General features: G+C 41.3%; 1 pseudogene; it reads left to right on the top strand.

Moving 5' to 3' along the window:
• Positions 1-345: 345 nt before the first annotated feature.
• On the top strand, positions 346-1,644 carry LOC105705747 (eukaryotic peptide chain release factor subunit 1-like; annotated as a pseudogene).
• The last annotated feature ends 14,627 nt before the right edge of the window (positions 1,645-16,271 follow it).

Genomic DNA, 16,271 nt, shown 5'->3' with positions numbered 1-16,271 from the left:
AAAAAGGACTCAGGAGAAAAGAGCATCATCATCCCAAGACAACTCCACAGCTCCACCTATCTCCTGGATCTTCCCACCAGTGATGATGGATGGTCCTCAGCTCCTGTCTAAGGCCACAAGATCCACCCCTGGCTCCCCTACATGAGTTTCCCCACTCTACTGGCTCATTCATTCCTGCATACAAAATGCATAGAAAGTGCTATAATATTTCCCATTAACACAAACAAAACTAACTAAATAAAAATAAAATACTACCATAAAAAATCCATTGCCTGGGCCGCCATGCTGGGGAGGAGCAGCCGCTGTCACCCAGGACTGGGCCCTTAGGGAGGAGGAGGCAGGAAGATGGCGGACAATGCCAGTGCTGCCGACAGGAACGTGGAGATCTGGATGATCAAGACACTCGTTAAGAGAGTAGAGGCGGCCCGCAGCAATGGCACCAGCATGATGTCATTGATCCTTCCTCCCAAAGGCCAGATTTCACGAGTTGCAGAAATGTTAGCAAATGAGTTTGGAACTGCATCTAACATTAAGTCATGAGTAAACCGCCTCTCAGTCCTGGGAGCCATTACATCCGTACAACAAAGACTCAAACTTTATAACAAAGTACCTCCAAATGTTCTGGTTGTTTACCGTGCAACAACTGTAACAGAAGGAAGAAAGGAAAAGAAAGTCAATATTGACTTTGAACCTTTCAAACCAATTAATACATCATCATATTTGTGTGACAACAAATTCCATAAAGAGGCTCTTACAGCACTACTTTCTGATGACGCAAGTTTGGATTCACTGTATTAGATGGTAGTGGTGCACCTTTTGGCACACGCCAAGGAAACATGAGAGAAGTTCTGCACAAATTCACTGCAGATCTCCCAAAGAAACACGGGAGAGGAGGTCAGTCAGCCTTGCGTTTTGCCCATTTAAGAATGGAAAAGCGACATAACAGAAAGTAGCAGAGACTGCTGTGCAGCTGTTTACTTCTGAGGACAAAGTGAATGTGGCTGATCTAGTCGGATCCACTGACTTTAAAACTGAACTAAGTCAATCTGATACGTTTGATCAGAGGTTACAATGGAAAGTTTTAAAATTAATTGATATATCATTTGGTGGTGACAATTGATTCAACCAAGCTATGGAGTTATCTACTGAAGTCCTCTCCAACATGAAATTCATCCAAGAGAAGAAATTAATAGGACTATACTTTGATGAAATCAGCCAGGACACGCGCAAGTACTGTTTGGGCACTGAAAATACACTAAAGGCTTTGGAATGGGAGCTGTAGAAATGCTAATATTCTATGAAAATCTGGATATAATAAGATATGTTCTTCGTTGCCAAGGCACAGAAGAGGAGAAAATTCTCTCTCTAACTCCAGAGCAAGAAAAGGCTAAATGTCCTTTCACAGACAAAGAGACCAGACAGGAACATGAGCTCATCAAGAGCATGCCCCTGTTGGAATGGTTTCCTAACAACTATAAAAAATTTGGAGCTACGTTGGAAATTGTCACAGATAAATCACAAGAAGGGTCTCAGTTTGTAAAAGGATTTGGTGGAATTGGAGGTATCTTGTGGTGTTGAGTAGAATTCCAGGGAATGGAATACCAAGGAGGAGATGATGAATTTTTTGACCTTGATGACTACTAGGTAATCGACATGGGTTCAGCAAAATGGGCCTGACTCTCCAGCATCCAACCCAAGGAGCATACTCATGGTGGAATCCGAACAGATCCCTGCCTTACAACTGGAACATTTTGAGAACTTAATCCATGAGGATTGGATATTGAAAACAAAACAGAAGCAAAACCAGACCCAACCCTACACTTTGCTTTGTCATGGTGTCAGCACAGCAGCCTACAACTAAGTTCTTAAATGCCACTTTGGGCTAATTTTAAAAAGAGTCCCAGTTTTTACTTGTACTCGATGGTGAAATTGGTTGCTCTTGTATTTATGAAAAAAATAATTTTTTAACCATACATAGAAGCAAAAATACCTTAACTGCTGTAAACCTTCAAAAGTTAATAGAAGTGAAATCATACTGGTTTGTTTCTTATTTTGGTTGGAGAAAAATTAAACTGCTGCATTTCGCAGTGACCATTTACATGGCATTCTCAGCTTAGACTGCATAAGAAGAAATATATGTGGTGAGATGTTGGAACCATTTCTTTCTTGGTCTCTGCTTAATATTGAAAGGGTGAGCTAATAGGAGTAAACTTCAACTTCACCCCTTCATGCTACCCCATCCCCTCCAGCCTAGCAGTTTCAAGGATGCAAATTGCAATGCAAAATCAAACTGCCTCATGAAGCATTTGGGCAAGTGCACTGTTTACTTCCATCTGTTTGCAGATACATTTGTGCCCAGCATTTGGGAATCCTTTGTATCAATGTTCTGACAAGGGTCCCCATAACCTTAACCTACTCAAAACCAGTCTGGAGTGTATATGATGGGGCTTCTGTGCTATTGCGTGGATTGGGAGAAGTAAAACACACAATTTAAGTGGAAGCAAAAAAATATAAATAAATAAAAAATTTTAAATCCATTGTCTGATTCCATGTCTCCCTCCAACTACTGCCCCATTTCTCTGACACTTCTTATAGAATAATTCCTGAGTCTCATGATGTTTTTTAAATATCAAATGGATTTATGGACAGTGTTTCAAAAGTCAAATACTTCTACAAGGCTTGTTGTAAACACAGATGTCCCCAGTCTTTCATGTACACCATTTTCTGAATCCCAGAGGCAATCTATTTTACTTAACTTGCCTAATTTTTTTATTGTTACATCTGTGCCTCTAAATAGTGTGTCACAGTGCTGTTTTGTTTTTCACTCTTATGTATCATGCTTAGTGGATAACTCCCTTTCACATATCCCTGTCCTCTCAATATAGTTGTTTTACAATTTTGCTTAGCTGGGCGTTCACTATTTGTATTATTATTATGACCATGGAAATGCTATTCACAACTAGACTCAGAAATGCTATTCACAAGGATTATTTTCCTTTGTTGAACTGACTTTATTTTCCCTGGAATTAGTAAATATTTTATCCGTTCATGTGCTCAATTTCTGTTACGCTCATTATAAAATCTCTTCCAAATTTCCCCCCAGGGCGTCTGCTATAGTTTGAATGTGTCCCCTAAAGTTCATGTATTGGAAACTTGATCCCCAATGCGGTCATATTGGAAAGTAAAGCCTAATAGAAGCAGTCTGAGTCATGAGGACTCTGCCCTCATGAATAAATTAATATCATTAGTGTGGGAGTGGGCCCACAATAATGAGATTGTCCTCTCTCTTGCCCTTGACCCATTTGCCATGTGAAGACACAGCAAGGAGGCCCTTTCCAAATGTTGGTGGCTTGATCTTGGACTTCCCAGCCTTCAGAACTGAAAAAACAAATTTCTGTTATTCACAACTGACCCAGACTATGGCATTCTGTTATAGCAGCATAAATGAACTAAGGCGGTCTCCATGAATACATACAACCACGTCCCATATTCTACCAACCTCATCTTTATGAAGACACTTCCCTCAGTCCTGCCACACGTGGACTGGCGCATGCACATCTGGGCTGACTTCCAAGATCTTCACCTCATCCTGGGCATCCCTCTGCCTGTCTCTTGTGCTGGCTCTCCTGTTGCCTGGATCCCATGTGTCCCCTTTTTTTATTTTCTCCATTATTTTTGTTTCTCATTTCATCCAGCAGTATCCTAAGGGAACACAAAAGTAAAATTTGAAACCCTAAGCTTCTGGAAATATCTTTAGGCTACCCTAGCACTTATTGCAACCTGGACTTGGTATAGAATTCTGTGTTGAAAACATTTTTCCTAGGGATTTCCATGACATTTTATCAATATTTTTTAGTTTCCAATGTTGTTTTTCTTGCCTTTTGATGTTTTTAGAATTTCTTATTTTCCTCCCACCATCTAAAATTTCATTGTGATGTATCTTGGTGTGGGTGTTTTCATCTACTATAGTAAGAACTTGGTTGGGGTCATTACAAGTTAAATTTTTGTCTGTAAACTTGAAGAGTTTTTTTTTATTTTAAATCATTTCTATCTTTCCATCCTTTCAGAATTTGTATCATTAGGTTTCTGGAAATCTTTGATTGATAGCCTAGTATTTGTATAGTTCTTCTGTCTTTCTTGACATTGCTTTTCCATTTTTAATATTTAGTGGTAGTACAAATTTGCTCTTCCAACTCATCTATTAAATTACTTATTTAAATGATCAGTTTTTGATTTCCAAGAGTGCTTTTTGGTTCTCTGATTGTATATAGTTTTATATAATCCTATTCATCATTTGTAAATGCCATATATTATTATATATTTTAGGTATTATTGAGAATAGTGGTAGTTCACCTGTTAGAGATCTCCTGGTTATCTGCTTTCATGTTACCATGAACTTTTCTTCACCACACTTAGCTTAGTAGTAATTTTATATTTATCTTTGTATGTTCTGCTAAATGTGCATCTCCTTCATGACAGTGCAAACATCAAATTGCCAGCATCTTACTTTTGCTCTTCACTGTATCGTCAGTGTTTATTAGATCACATGGTTCATTAGGGGCCTCAAAATACATGCTGGATGAGGAAATGCAAGTGTGGTTGAGCAGGAAAGTCAGACTTCCTTGATGAACTGCCCCTTGATGTTCTCCTGAGCACTGCATCTCGTGACCTCCTGTCATAGAACATTCAGGGACACTGAAAGAGTTCACTGGCATGGGGTACAGAGTCATATCCACCACCAGATGGACAGGGAATAAATGAAAGATGATTGCATTGAGAGAAAATTCCCTGAGTCCACTGCAGCTCCACCACCTGCTTCACCTCTCTGAGTCTCCCTTTCCCTGTCTGTACAAAGGTATCACATGCTGGGTTTCCCATGGGTTTGCTTTGAGGATCAAATTTGACTCTCTCAGTAAAACACATGGTATTATACCTTGGGGTATATTAAGTGTTCCATTACTCATAGCTTCTATCCCTATATTGATTATAGCATTTGGGTTGTTTCCATCATTTTGATTTTATAAACCAAAATTCAAGAAACATTCTTGAACATATATTTTTTAGAATGTGTGTGGTTGTCTTCTTAGGAAAAATTCTTGAAAGGGAAATATCTGCATTAAAACGTAAGCCCATTTATATTATTAACACGTTTTGCAAAAGTCCCCTTTAGAAATGTATACTCCAGTTTTTCATCAGCCTGTATGACAGCGTATTTTCCCTACCTCTGGCTAATATGCTCATCATTTACTTTCACATTTGCCAAACTGATAGATTTTAATTTTCATTCCCATTTCTAATTTCACGGTCTCATTTTTCCTCATATTCATTAATCATAGAGTATATTGTCTGATATTTGATTTATTCTTTTCCATATTGCTTTCTAATATCTTTATTATTTTCCAATTGGGATGTAGGTACTTAAAAACGTTGAATTTAAGAAAGAAAAAAAAGCAGCTCTTGACATGACACTGACAGTAGGTTTCAGTGCTGTTAGAAGCTGTCCCATTGGTCACCACTAGGCCATATTATTTTCTTCTTGGATATAAACCATATTACAAAACAACATCGGACAAGGATACTCTGGGAACATGATAAAGCAAGACAAAATAGGAGCACTACATAATTTCATATAAGCACAGACAAAAACCAAGGTACTGTGCAACTCACAAAATATCAAATATCTCCCCCTGCTGGCTAATATGAGTGATGGCTGTTTCTTTACCAACCACAACTTTATCCTTGCTTTGCTCTGCATTCATTGTGGGTAAGATTTATTGAGACAGTCATAGAAATGTTCCTGCTTCTTGACAATACCCAATCTGTAGTGAAACCCTACCTTCTTAGCTATCTCCAAAAACATCCTCTGTAAGACCAAATCCTGTATTACATTCTTTCTTATATCCTCATGCTTACATGGTGTGCAGTCTCTCTTTTGGCAATGAGTAATAAATCCCAGTTGTTCAACTATAGGTGTTTCTGGTGGCCTTTGGCTGAAAGACATTGAAATATGCTACCTTTTGTCGTTCAGATTTTTTATGTGTCTTTGAATTTGATCACAGGCATATGTTTGTATATTTGTGAGTTTGACATAGAGATGTTTTATTGGTTGACACAGAAAAGTTTAATTTTTTATTTATGGCTTTTCATCTCTGGGTCATGCTTAGAGAATCCTTTTCTACTTCACAATTGTAAAACTTAACATATATTTTCATCTAGGTACAGATGATATGATAAGAAGGAAGTCCAAAAGTAAAGAAAAACACAGAAGTATGTTTGATTTAGGGAGAAAGCTGGGGGTGAAAGGTAGGGAATGAGTAAGAAGCACAGAGTTCTAAGGTGGAGTTTTCACATTTAAAACCTGGTCAGGTGTGGTGGCTCACACCTATTATGCTAACATTTTTGGAGGGCAAGGTGGGCAGATTATTTGTGGTCAGGAGTTCAAGACCATCTTAGCCAACATGGTTATTTACCAAAAAATATAAAAATCAGCCAGGTGTGGTGGCACATGACTGTAGTCCCAGCTACTCGGGAGGCTGAGGTGGGAGAATCCTTTGAACTCATGAGGCTGAGGTTGCAGTGAGTCATGATTGTCCCACTGCACTCCAGCCTGGGTGACAGAATAATACTCTGTCTCAAAAAGAAAAAAAGAAACAAAATTAAAATCTTTTGATTATAATTTTAAAATATGTCTACAAAGCCTATAAGATATTTTATATGGCACCTTCAATACATACTTTCTCTTGGGCTAAGTAATGACATATATACCTCCTTGTGTTCACCAGGTTATAAAAATATAACATCAAGAGTCTCAATGAAATATAGACAAGAATTAGCTATGGTGATAGGCATTTTTGAAAATGTATGACCTTGAGTTGATAAATCATGTTTTGGTAATCTGTATGTACACTCTTAATTGTTAATACATATTGAACTTTCTTGGGCCTGCTGTATTTTAGGGATATGTCTAAGACCCACATGGCCAAACCCATGGCTTCTGTGTGAAGATAATTTTAATGTATTTCAATCTAGGAGTCTCAATGTATCTTTTTTGTGAGGGAGATTGAAAACTAAGAGCACTCTAGATAAGCATTATAGAAAATGGTAACCACTAGCTACACCTGGCTATTTATATTTAAATTAATAGAATAAAACTTTTTAAAAATCACATATTCCAAGTGCTCAATACCCACATGTAACTAGTAGCTCCCATATTGGACAGTGCAGATATAGATTGATTTAATCACCACAGAATGTTCTTTTGAGCAGCACTACTGCTATAGACATTTTTATGCTCCTCCCAGATTCATGTGTTAAAACCTAATCCCCAGGGAGATGATATTTGGAAGTGGGTTTTAGAGGAAGTGATTATGTCATGAGGTCCCATGAATTGAACTTGTATGTTTATAAAAGAGAGCCTAGAAAACTGTCTTGCCCCTTCCACCATGGGAGGACACAGTGCAAAGATGGCTATGAGGAAGCAGGACCTCACGAGAGTTAGCGAACACCTTGATATTGGACCTCCCAGCCTCCAGCACTGTGAGAAATACATTTATTTTGTTTATAAGCCACCTAGTCTAGGGTATTTTTGTCATAGGAGCCTGATGGATTAAGATAACTTCTCTTAATGCTATGTGGGCCTCAAGTCAAGCATATTAGACACATTTAAAATAAAAAGGTGACTGGTTGTGGTGGTTCACACCTGTATCCCAGCACTTTGGGAGGCCAAAGCAGGAGGGTCGCTTGAGCACAGAAGTTCAAGACCAGCCTGGGTAACATAGCAAGACCCCATCTCTACAAAATATTTTTAAAAATTAGCTGGACACGGTGGCAAGAGCCTGTAGTTCCAACAGTTTAAGAGTCTGAGGCAGCAGGATTGCTTGAGCCTCCCCCCACCCCACCAAGGGTTCACACTACAGTTAGCCATTATCATGCTACTGCATTCTAGCCTGGGTGACTGTGTGAGACCCCATATTGGAAAAAACAAAAATGAAAGGGCCAATATTATTTCTCATGGAGATTGCAAAGTCAAAGTGGGTCAAGAGTAAATCTCTGTTTTGTGCTTTCAGGCACAAACCATTCCCAGTGCCAAAGGGGAAACTCATCTGCCACCTCTGTTCCCAGACTAAGGAACCCTGCATCCAATTTACAGCTAATAAGTTCTCCTCTATAAGAGCCCAGGACAGAGCAAACTTAGTGCTAGCTAAGTTTTGGGATGCAGGGAGTCCTGTTCAAGGAGAAAAACTGGGGGATATGAAGAAGAGGCAAAGAGGCCAGTCGAGAACCCTCCACAGCTTACCAAGAACAGGATTTCTCAAACGTTGTACTAGTCTATTTTTTATGAATATCCTTTTTACTTAAAAGAATGACAGAAATGATTATCATTTAGACTTGAATATTTGGCTGACACTTTCTCAAAAATGAACATGAGCCTATCCCTTCCACATAATCCACTGACAGTATTGTTGCTAATGATAAAAGGCAAGCTCTCAAGAGAAAACTGGAATCCTGGAGAACTTGTATCTACCATTGTAAGCCTGATAGTTTCCCAATACTTACAAGCTTTTCTGGTGATATCTATGGTTATATTTAAAAATGTGGTTTTCTGATAACTTGCAGTTAAATACGTCAACACTGGAAGATAAAACTTGGTGAAATTGTGTTTCTTTTTTTAAAAGTCATGTATTATAGAAGATGCAGTCAATGTGGAAGATGGACCTATATATCTTAATGTAATGGCATGTGAAATAGTTATTGATAGTTTAATGTTCCACATTACAAATAACCTTTAAGAAGCTAACACTTCTGTTATTTTAGTGTAGTATCAAGGATGAATATCTGCAATTTTCTAAAACATGTTATTAAAAATATTCCTGGCCTAGTAAAGTGACTCACATCTATAATCCCAGTATTTTGGGAGGCCAAGTTAGGAGAATCACTTGAGTCCAGGAGTTCAGCTCAGGAGTTTGAGACCAGCCTGGGCAACTAAGACCCCCTGCCATCTCTACAAAAACAAAATTAGCTGGGGTGGTGTTTCAGCTCCTCATGAAGCTGAGTTGAGAGGATCCCTTGAACCCAGGAATTTGAGGCTGCAGTGCACTATGATCACACTACTGCACTCCAGCCTGGGTGATAGGAAAAGACCGTGTGTCCAAAAGAAAAAAACAAACACAAACAAAACCCCCCACAAAATCCAAAACAAGAACAGCAACAAAAATATGATTGTGTGAGGATGGATTTTTTTTCATATACTTCAACTAAAATAACAGATTAGATGAAGAAAATGAGATGAAAATTCATTAATCTTCTAATGAGACACATAGGAAAAAGATTTACAAACATATAAAATGTAAAGAGGTGCACTCTTCTCACTATACTGTTTATTTTGGGAAATAATGACTTCGCATAAAAATATTTCGAACATGTAATGTGTTAATATTTTAAATGAATAAAATATTTTAAATAGTTTTAATTTCTAATACAGTAAATATTAACATATATAACTCACATAAAATTATCTTCGGAGTCCTCACTAATTCCTTTTTTTTTTTTTTTTTTTTTTTTGAGAGAGAGTAAAAGTTGGAGAAATAAAAAGGTGAGAAATAAGGAATTTCTTTCTTTTTTTTTTTTTTTAAATAAAGAAAGAGAAAGAGAAAGAGGGAGAGAGAACAGGAGTCTTGCTTATTGCCCAGGCTGGAATGCAATCTAAAAATAGGTGTTAAAAACCTGTTTTTTGCCAATAATTGTGCTTAACAGTGGAGACAGGAAGGAATAAGAGAAGAAAATAACAAACAAACAGCCAATCAATATTTCATTTAAATCTGTGATTTGCTATGCAAATGCTGAAGAGTGATTTACTTCCAATTATGTGGTCACTTTCAAAATAGGTGTAATGCGATACTGAGAAAAATGTATGTTCTGTAGACCTGGGGTGAAGAATTCTATAAATATTCACTGAGTTTACTTGTTCCAGGTATGTGTTCAAATCATAGATGTCCCTGTTAATTTTCTATCTCGTTGATCCATCGAATATTAACAATATGGTATCAAAGTCTCCCGCTATTATTGTGTGGGAGTCCAAGTCTCTATAACTCATTAAGAACTTGTCTTATGTATCTGGGTGCTCTTATATTGGGTGCATATATATTTATAATCATTTACTCCTGTTGTTGCATTGATCCTTTTACCATTATGTAATGTCCATCTTTGTTTCTTTTAGTCTTTGTTACTGTTAAAGTCTATTTTGTCAGAGACAAAAGTTACAACCCATTTTATTTTTTGTTTTTTGTTTTTGTTTTTGTTTTTTGCTCTCCATTTGATTGGTAATTCTTCCACCAACCCTTTGTTTTGAGTCTTTGTGTGTCCTTGCTTATGAGATGGATCTGTATACAGCATACCGATGTGTTTTGACTTTTTATTCATTTTGCCCGTCTGTGTCTCTGATTGGGGCATTTAATCCATTTAAATTTAGGATTAATCTTGATATTTGTGAGTTTAATATTGTTGTTTAATGCTAGCTGGCTATTTTGCCCATTAGTTGATATGGATTCTTCATTATGGAGATACTCTTTACCTTTTGGTAAGTTTTTGGGATGGCTGATACTGGTTGTTCCTTTCTGTGTATAGTGCTTCTTTCAGAAGCTCTTGTAAAGCAGGCCTGGTGGTGATGAAATCTCTGAGTGCTTGCTTGTTCATGAAAAATTTTATTTTTCCTTCATTTATGAAGCTTAGTTTGACTGGATATGAGATTCTGGGTTGAAAATTCTTTTCTTTGAGGATATTGAATATTGACCTCCACTCTCTTCTAGTTTGTAGGGTTTCTGCTGAGAGATCTGCTATGAGTCTGATAGGCTTCCCTTTATGGGTAACCTGACCTTTCTCTCTAGCTGCCCTTAGAATTTTCTCCTTTATTTCAACCCTGGTGAATCTAATGATTATGTGTCTTGGGGTTGCTCTACTTGAGGAATATCTTTGTGATGTTCTTTGTATTACCTGGAGTTGAGTATTTTCCTGCCTTACTAGGTTAGGAAAGTTTTCCTGAATAATATCTTGAAGAATATTTTCCAGCTTGGATTCATTCTCTTCATGACATTCAGCTACACTTATCAAACATAAATTAGATCTATTCACATAGTCCCATATTTCTTGGAGACTTTGCTCATTCCTTTTTACTTTCTTCTCTAATCTTGTCTTTTCATTTCATTAAGTTGGCCTTCAACCTCTGATATCCTTTCTTCTGCTTGATCAATTCTACTATTAAAACCTGTGCATACTTCACAGAGTTCTCGTATTGTATTCTTCAGTTCCATTAATTCACTTATATTCCTCTCTAAATTGTCTATTCTCATTAGGATTTCGTCAAACCTTTTTTTAAGGTTCTTAGTTTCTTTACATTGGGCTAGGACATGTTCTTTTAACCCACAGAAGTTTCTTATTATCCACTTTCTGAGGCCTAATTCTGTTATTGGAATGCACTTGTTCTCCATCAGGCCTTGATCCCTTGTTGATGAGGAACTGTGATCCCCTGTAGAGGGAGAGGCATTCTGATTTTGGGTATTCTCAGCCTTTTTATGCTGGTTTCTTCCCATCGCTGTGAATTTATCCACCTGTCGTCTTTGTAATTACCAGCTTTCAAATTAGGTCTCTGAGTGGACGTCCAACTTGTTGATTCCCAGCACCAGAATCTGAGCAACCCACTGCACTGGCTAAAACAACGGCATCAAGATTGATGGTGCTTTTCTGCTGGGGAATCTCCAGTCTGGCTTCCTTCTTGAGTCCTTTTTCAATCAGCTGAATAAGTGACTCTGCCTTCCCGGAGCTCCAAACATCGACCAAAAGGGGACCCAGTCCCATTTACTCTGCATCAAGAACTGCCGCGCCGGCCACAAGAGTCACACTGGTGACCCGTGGGGCTCCTCCACTGGGAATCTCCTGGATCATGAGCAACAAATATTCATCTGAAAGTGTGGCATCCTCTCGTTCTCTGCGCTTTCACTGGGAGCTACAATCCTGAGCTGCTAGTAATAGGCCATCTTGGATCTCTCTATCCTCACTAATTCCTAAGAGCATGCAGAGATCCTGAAACTAAAACGCTTGAGAAAGGATGACTAACTCCTAGCTCTGGATTAAGGGAGAATGTGTGACAAAGAGCATTTGGTTTAGGAGGAGGGGGGCAGGGCAAAGTGCCAGGGCTCTGGGCCTGGCTCATAGGGTCTCATGCCCTGAGGGCAATGTCTGGATTTGGGAGACCCAGCATTGGGATTCCCCATCCCAGGAGTTCCACTTCTCTGTCTCCCAACCTGTGTCCAGACCTTCTTCCTGGATACTCATGCGGCATTCTCACTCCCACTGAGTGTCAGGTTTCTAGAGAAGCCAATCAGCTTCACTGCAATTCCAGGTTCTAAAACCCCCATGGACCCACTGGGAACGCAAGATCGCCAAGGCCAACGTGCAGACTTTCCAAGTGGGACTGTGGACCCTGCAGCAGCTACTACAACCAGAGCCACCCCAGCCTGGGGCACAGGTCACAACCCCTCCCCACTCTCCACCAATGGCCCGGGTCACCCCAAGGCTGCGGGACCCACCAAGACCCTAAACCTGGGAGAGCCCCAGGCACCTTTACCCAATTTCATTTTCAGTTTAGGTCAAAATTCCCATGGGTTGGTGAGGTGGGGGCGGGGCCAAGGCCTCACATCCTCCAGACGATTCATGGCTGCAGCCTGAGACCCGAGAGGCGCTTCCTCCACAGATTTGAACAGTCAGCCTAAGTGTCGGGGGCCAGTGAGAGCGGCACGTCTGCCGGGGTCTCTTGGCCTGCAAGAGGGTCCCAATACCTGGAAGAGAGAGTGCGCGGAAGAAAAGACAGGACAGCTGGAGTCTGGAGGGCTGGCCCTAAAACCAGCAACTTTATTGTACACTGAGTTAGTATATATATCTTTTCCTACCTCATTTTACAGGAACATTCTTTGCCCCACCTCATTTACATAAGCATTCTTAGTCCCATCTCAATTATCAGAACAGATGCCATTATCTTAATAAAGGGAAGAGAGAGCCATCCGGCTACAAGCTTAGGCAGCGGAAAACACACAATGGGTACAATCAAGTCACACAATGGGTACAATCAAGTCACACAGGTGGGTCTCATTATCAGGGTGAGGAAACCTATAGTTAAAATGTTAATGATCTATGCAAGTCATCAGAGAGGCGATAGATCCATTAACTTTGCAAATAGCAGTCACAGGAACAAGCATGGGACCCATCAATAGAGGGTAAACAAAGTCATAAAACTAGCCCAGAGCAGGTACTTCAAGAAACAATGCCTAGTAAAACCACACAGCCTTCACCCAGCCTTTTAGGTCAGTGGACCAGAAATAGGCTTCTGCAAACTCAAACTTCTATTAAATCTCTCTTTCACTGGTCTCGACTGCTTCCAGGGGGTGAGAAACATGTCCGGGCTCAAGCTCCATTATGGTGGGGGCACCGAGTGGTCTCAACGCTGGAGCGATCCCCACACCTAAGACTGCGTGAATTACCTCGCCTTGAACAAGGATCTGGACCACAGCAGACTTGGCGGCTCAGAGGAGACATTCAGGGCCTGCTTGGAGGGCACCTGTGTGGAGTGGCTCTGCAGATACCTGGAGAATGGGAAGGAGACGCTGCAATGCATGGGTACCAGGGGCCACAAAGCGCCCTCCCCATCTCCTGTTGATCTCCTGGGCTGGCCTCCCAGGAGGAAGGGAGGAAAATGGCACCAAAACTAGAATATCGCCCTGCCATGGATCTAGAGGAGGATGAGTCCTCTTGGGTTTCCAGATTCTGTATGAAAAAGTGACTCTGAGGGCCCATCCTGGTCTCTGGAATAATTAAGGGACGTGAAGTCTCTGAGGGAATGGAGGGAATACAATCCCTGCAATACTGATCAGTGGTTCCCTTTGAACCCTGCAGCAGCCTTGGGCATCATGTGTTTTCTCTGGGGCCTTGTTCTCTGTCCCCCACTCAATGTGTGTGAGGGGGTCTGATTTCAGCTCTTCTGAGTCACTTGGCATCCAGTCAGGTCAGGACTAGAAGTTTCTTTCAGGGACCTGGAGCCTCCTAACCTGAGATGCCTTACTCTGATTCTAGAACTTTCCAAGCAATGGGAACATTATCCCTGGTACTTGAGTCCAGGATAGTGTCTGGATTTTGCATTCCCTCCCCCACCCCAAGTGTCCTGTCCATTCTCAGGATGGTCACATGGGTGCTGCTGGGGTGTCCCATGAACAGTGCAAAGTGCCTGAATTTTCTGACTCTTCCCCTCAAATTCCCCAAAAACACATGTGATCCAAGCCTCATCTGTGACCATGAGGCCACCCTGAGGTGCTGGGCCCTGGGCTTCTACCCTGCAGAAATCACACTGATCTGGCAGTGGGTGGGGAGGACCAGACCCAGGACACAGGGCTTGTGGAGACCAGGCCTGCAGGGGACGGAACCTTCCAGAAGTGGGCAGCTACGGTGGCACCTTCTGGAAAGGAACAGAGATACACATGACACATGCAGCCTAAGGGGCTACCCAAGCTCCTCACCCTAAAATGTGGTAAGGATGGGGATGAGGGACCACATCTCTTCTCAGGGAAAGCAGGAGCCCTCGGGAGACCTTCAGCAGGGTCAGGGATGAGGCCTGGGGCTCAGGGCCCCTCTCTTCCTTACCTTTCCCTGAGCCACCTCCTCAGCCCACCATCATCACTGTGGGAATTGTTGCTGGCCTGGTTCTCATGGAAGCTGTGGTTGTTACTGTGATGTGGAGGAAGAAGACCTCAAGTAGGGAAAAGAGGTGATGTGAGTTTTCCTGTCCCATTGGACAGGGTTCTTGAAGTTACAAATTGGAGCGTTTCAAATTGGAATATTTCAAGCCCCACACAGGATTTGCCTGTCTCCTGCCATGTGCACACATTTACCCAGCCTGGGGCCCTGCATGTCAACACTTACTCTTTTGTAAAGCACACATGAAAATGGATGACAAAAATTTTACTTTGATGACTCTTGTGATGGAGATTTGATAGTCAACAGTCAGGTCAGAGGGGAAGGTCCTTGCTAACACCAGACCTCCAAGAGGGCGGCTGGCACAGTACCACTCATCTCCCTCCCTCATGTCTGCCCTGATTCCTCCCTGGCCTCTCACTGGACTTTTTTCCCCATGGGTGGAAAAGGAGGGAGCTACACTCAGGTTGCTAGTGAGTGGGGTCCACAGGGCTGGTTCCTGAGACCCTTGGAACAGTGTAGACAGGAGCACATGGGGGAGCTCACCCACCCTACAGTTCTTCCTTTGGTCACATCACCTGTGGACTCTGGCCTGGTCTTGTTTTGTTCTACCCCAGGCAATGACACTTGCTCAGGGTTCTGATATGGGTGGGGCAGAGTGGACTCATCCAGGCTATGGGGATTCTCTGGATTTGGACATTTGAGTGTATGGTTCAGTGTGTTCAATGTAAGTCAGACGTATAGTGACTGATGTGTGTTTATCCATGATTATTTTCTTCTATGGCAAGAGACAGTGGGACTAAGTGCTGTAAGACTTGTTCATGCCCCAATCGGTGACTTCAAGAACCTATAGTTTCTCTTTCTTCAACTGGCATCTGAATGTATGTGCATTGCTATTAGGATAAAGTAACAATGTGGCTGACTTGCTTGGTGACTTCTCCTCACACTGACCTGTACCCCCTTTCCCCCACAAATGACTTCCCTGTTCTAGTGGAGGCAAGGCTGGGCCATCTCCATCCCTGTCTTAACTCTATATTGCCATGAGCTGCAACTTCTTATTTTTTTACTGAAAATAAGAACCTGGATATGAATTTGTTCTTTCAAATTAGTGCTGTGGATTGTGAGGGTGATGGCTCAATTTAAAAAAGCAAGATTCCTAAAATGGGAAAGAGGCAATAAATGGAAGACCTGAGAATGTTCCCAGAGTCCATGTGTTTGCTGTGTGGAGTCTGTTGTAGGTGGGGACAGGAGAAGGCTGTGAGGAGCCAAGTGTAGCTGAGGCCTGTGCCCAGTTGGTGCTCAGTTCATTCTGGACTTCCACTTGGTTGGGTCATCTTCATCCTTGTCCCTTGTAGCATCTTGTACCATAAGAACCTGTGGTCACAGGGACTTGGACCCTGCCCAGGCCTTATCCTGTCCCTAGGACTGTGGCAAGGGCTTTGTGTGGCCAGGTCATCCTAGGCTCAGGTATGGATCTGGCCCTCAGCCTCCATTTTTTTCATTGTTTTCTTTTGACAGATGACTATGCCTGTTCTTGT

This window comes from Aotus nancymaae, unplaced genomic scaffold (genome assembly GCF_030222135.1).
Source record: "Aotus nancymaae isolate 86718 unplaced genomic scaffold, 86718_ANA_hifiasm-v0.15.2.pri h1tg000027l, whole genome shotgun sequence".
Taxonomy (NCBI): domain Eukaryota; kingdom Metazoa; phylum Chordata; class Mammalia; order Primates; family Aotidae; genus Aotus; species Aotus nancymaae.
Note: the sequence above shows the minus strand (reverse complement) of the source record. Positions and strands in the feature narration are given on the sequence as shown.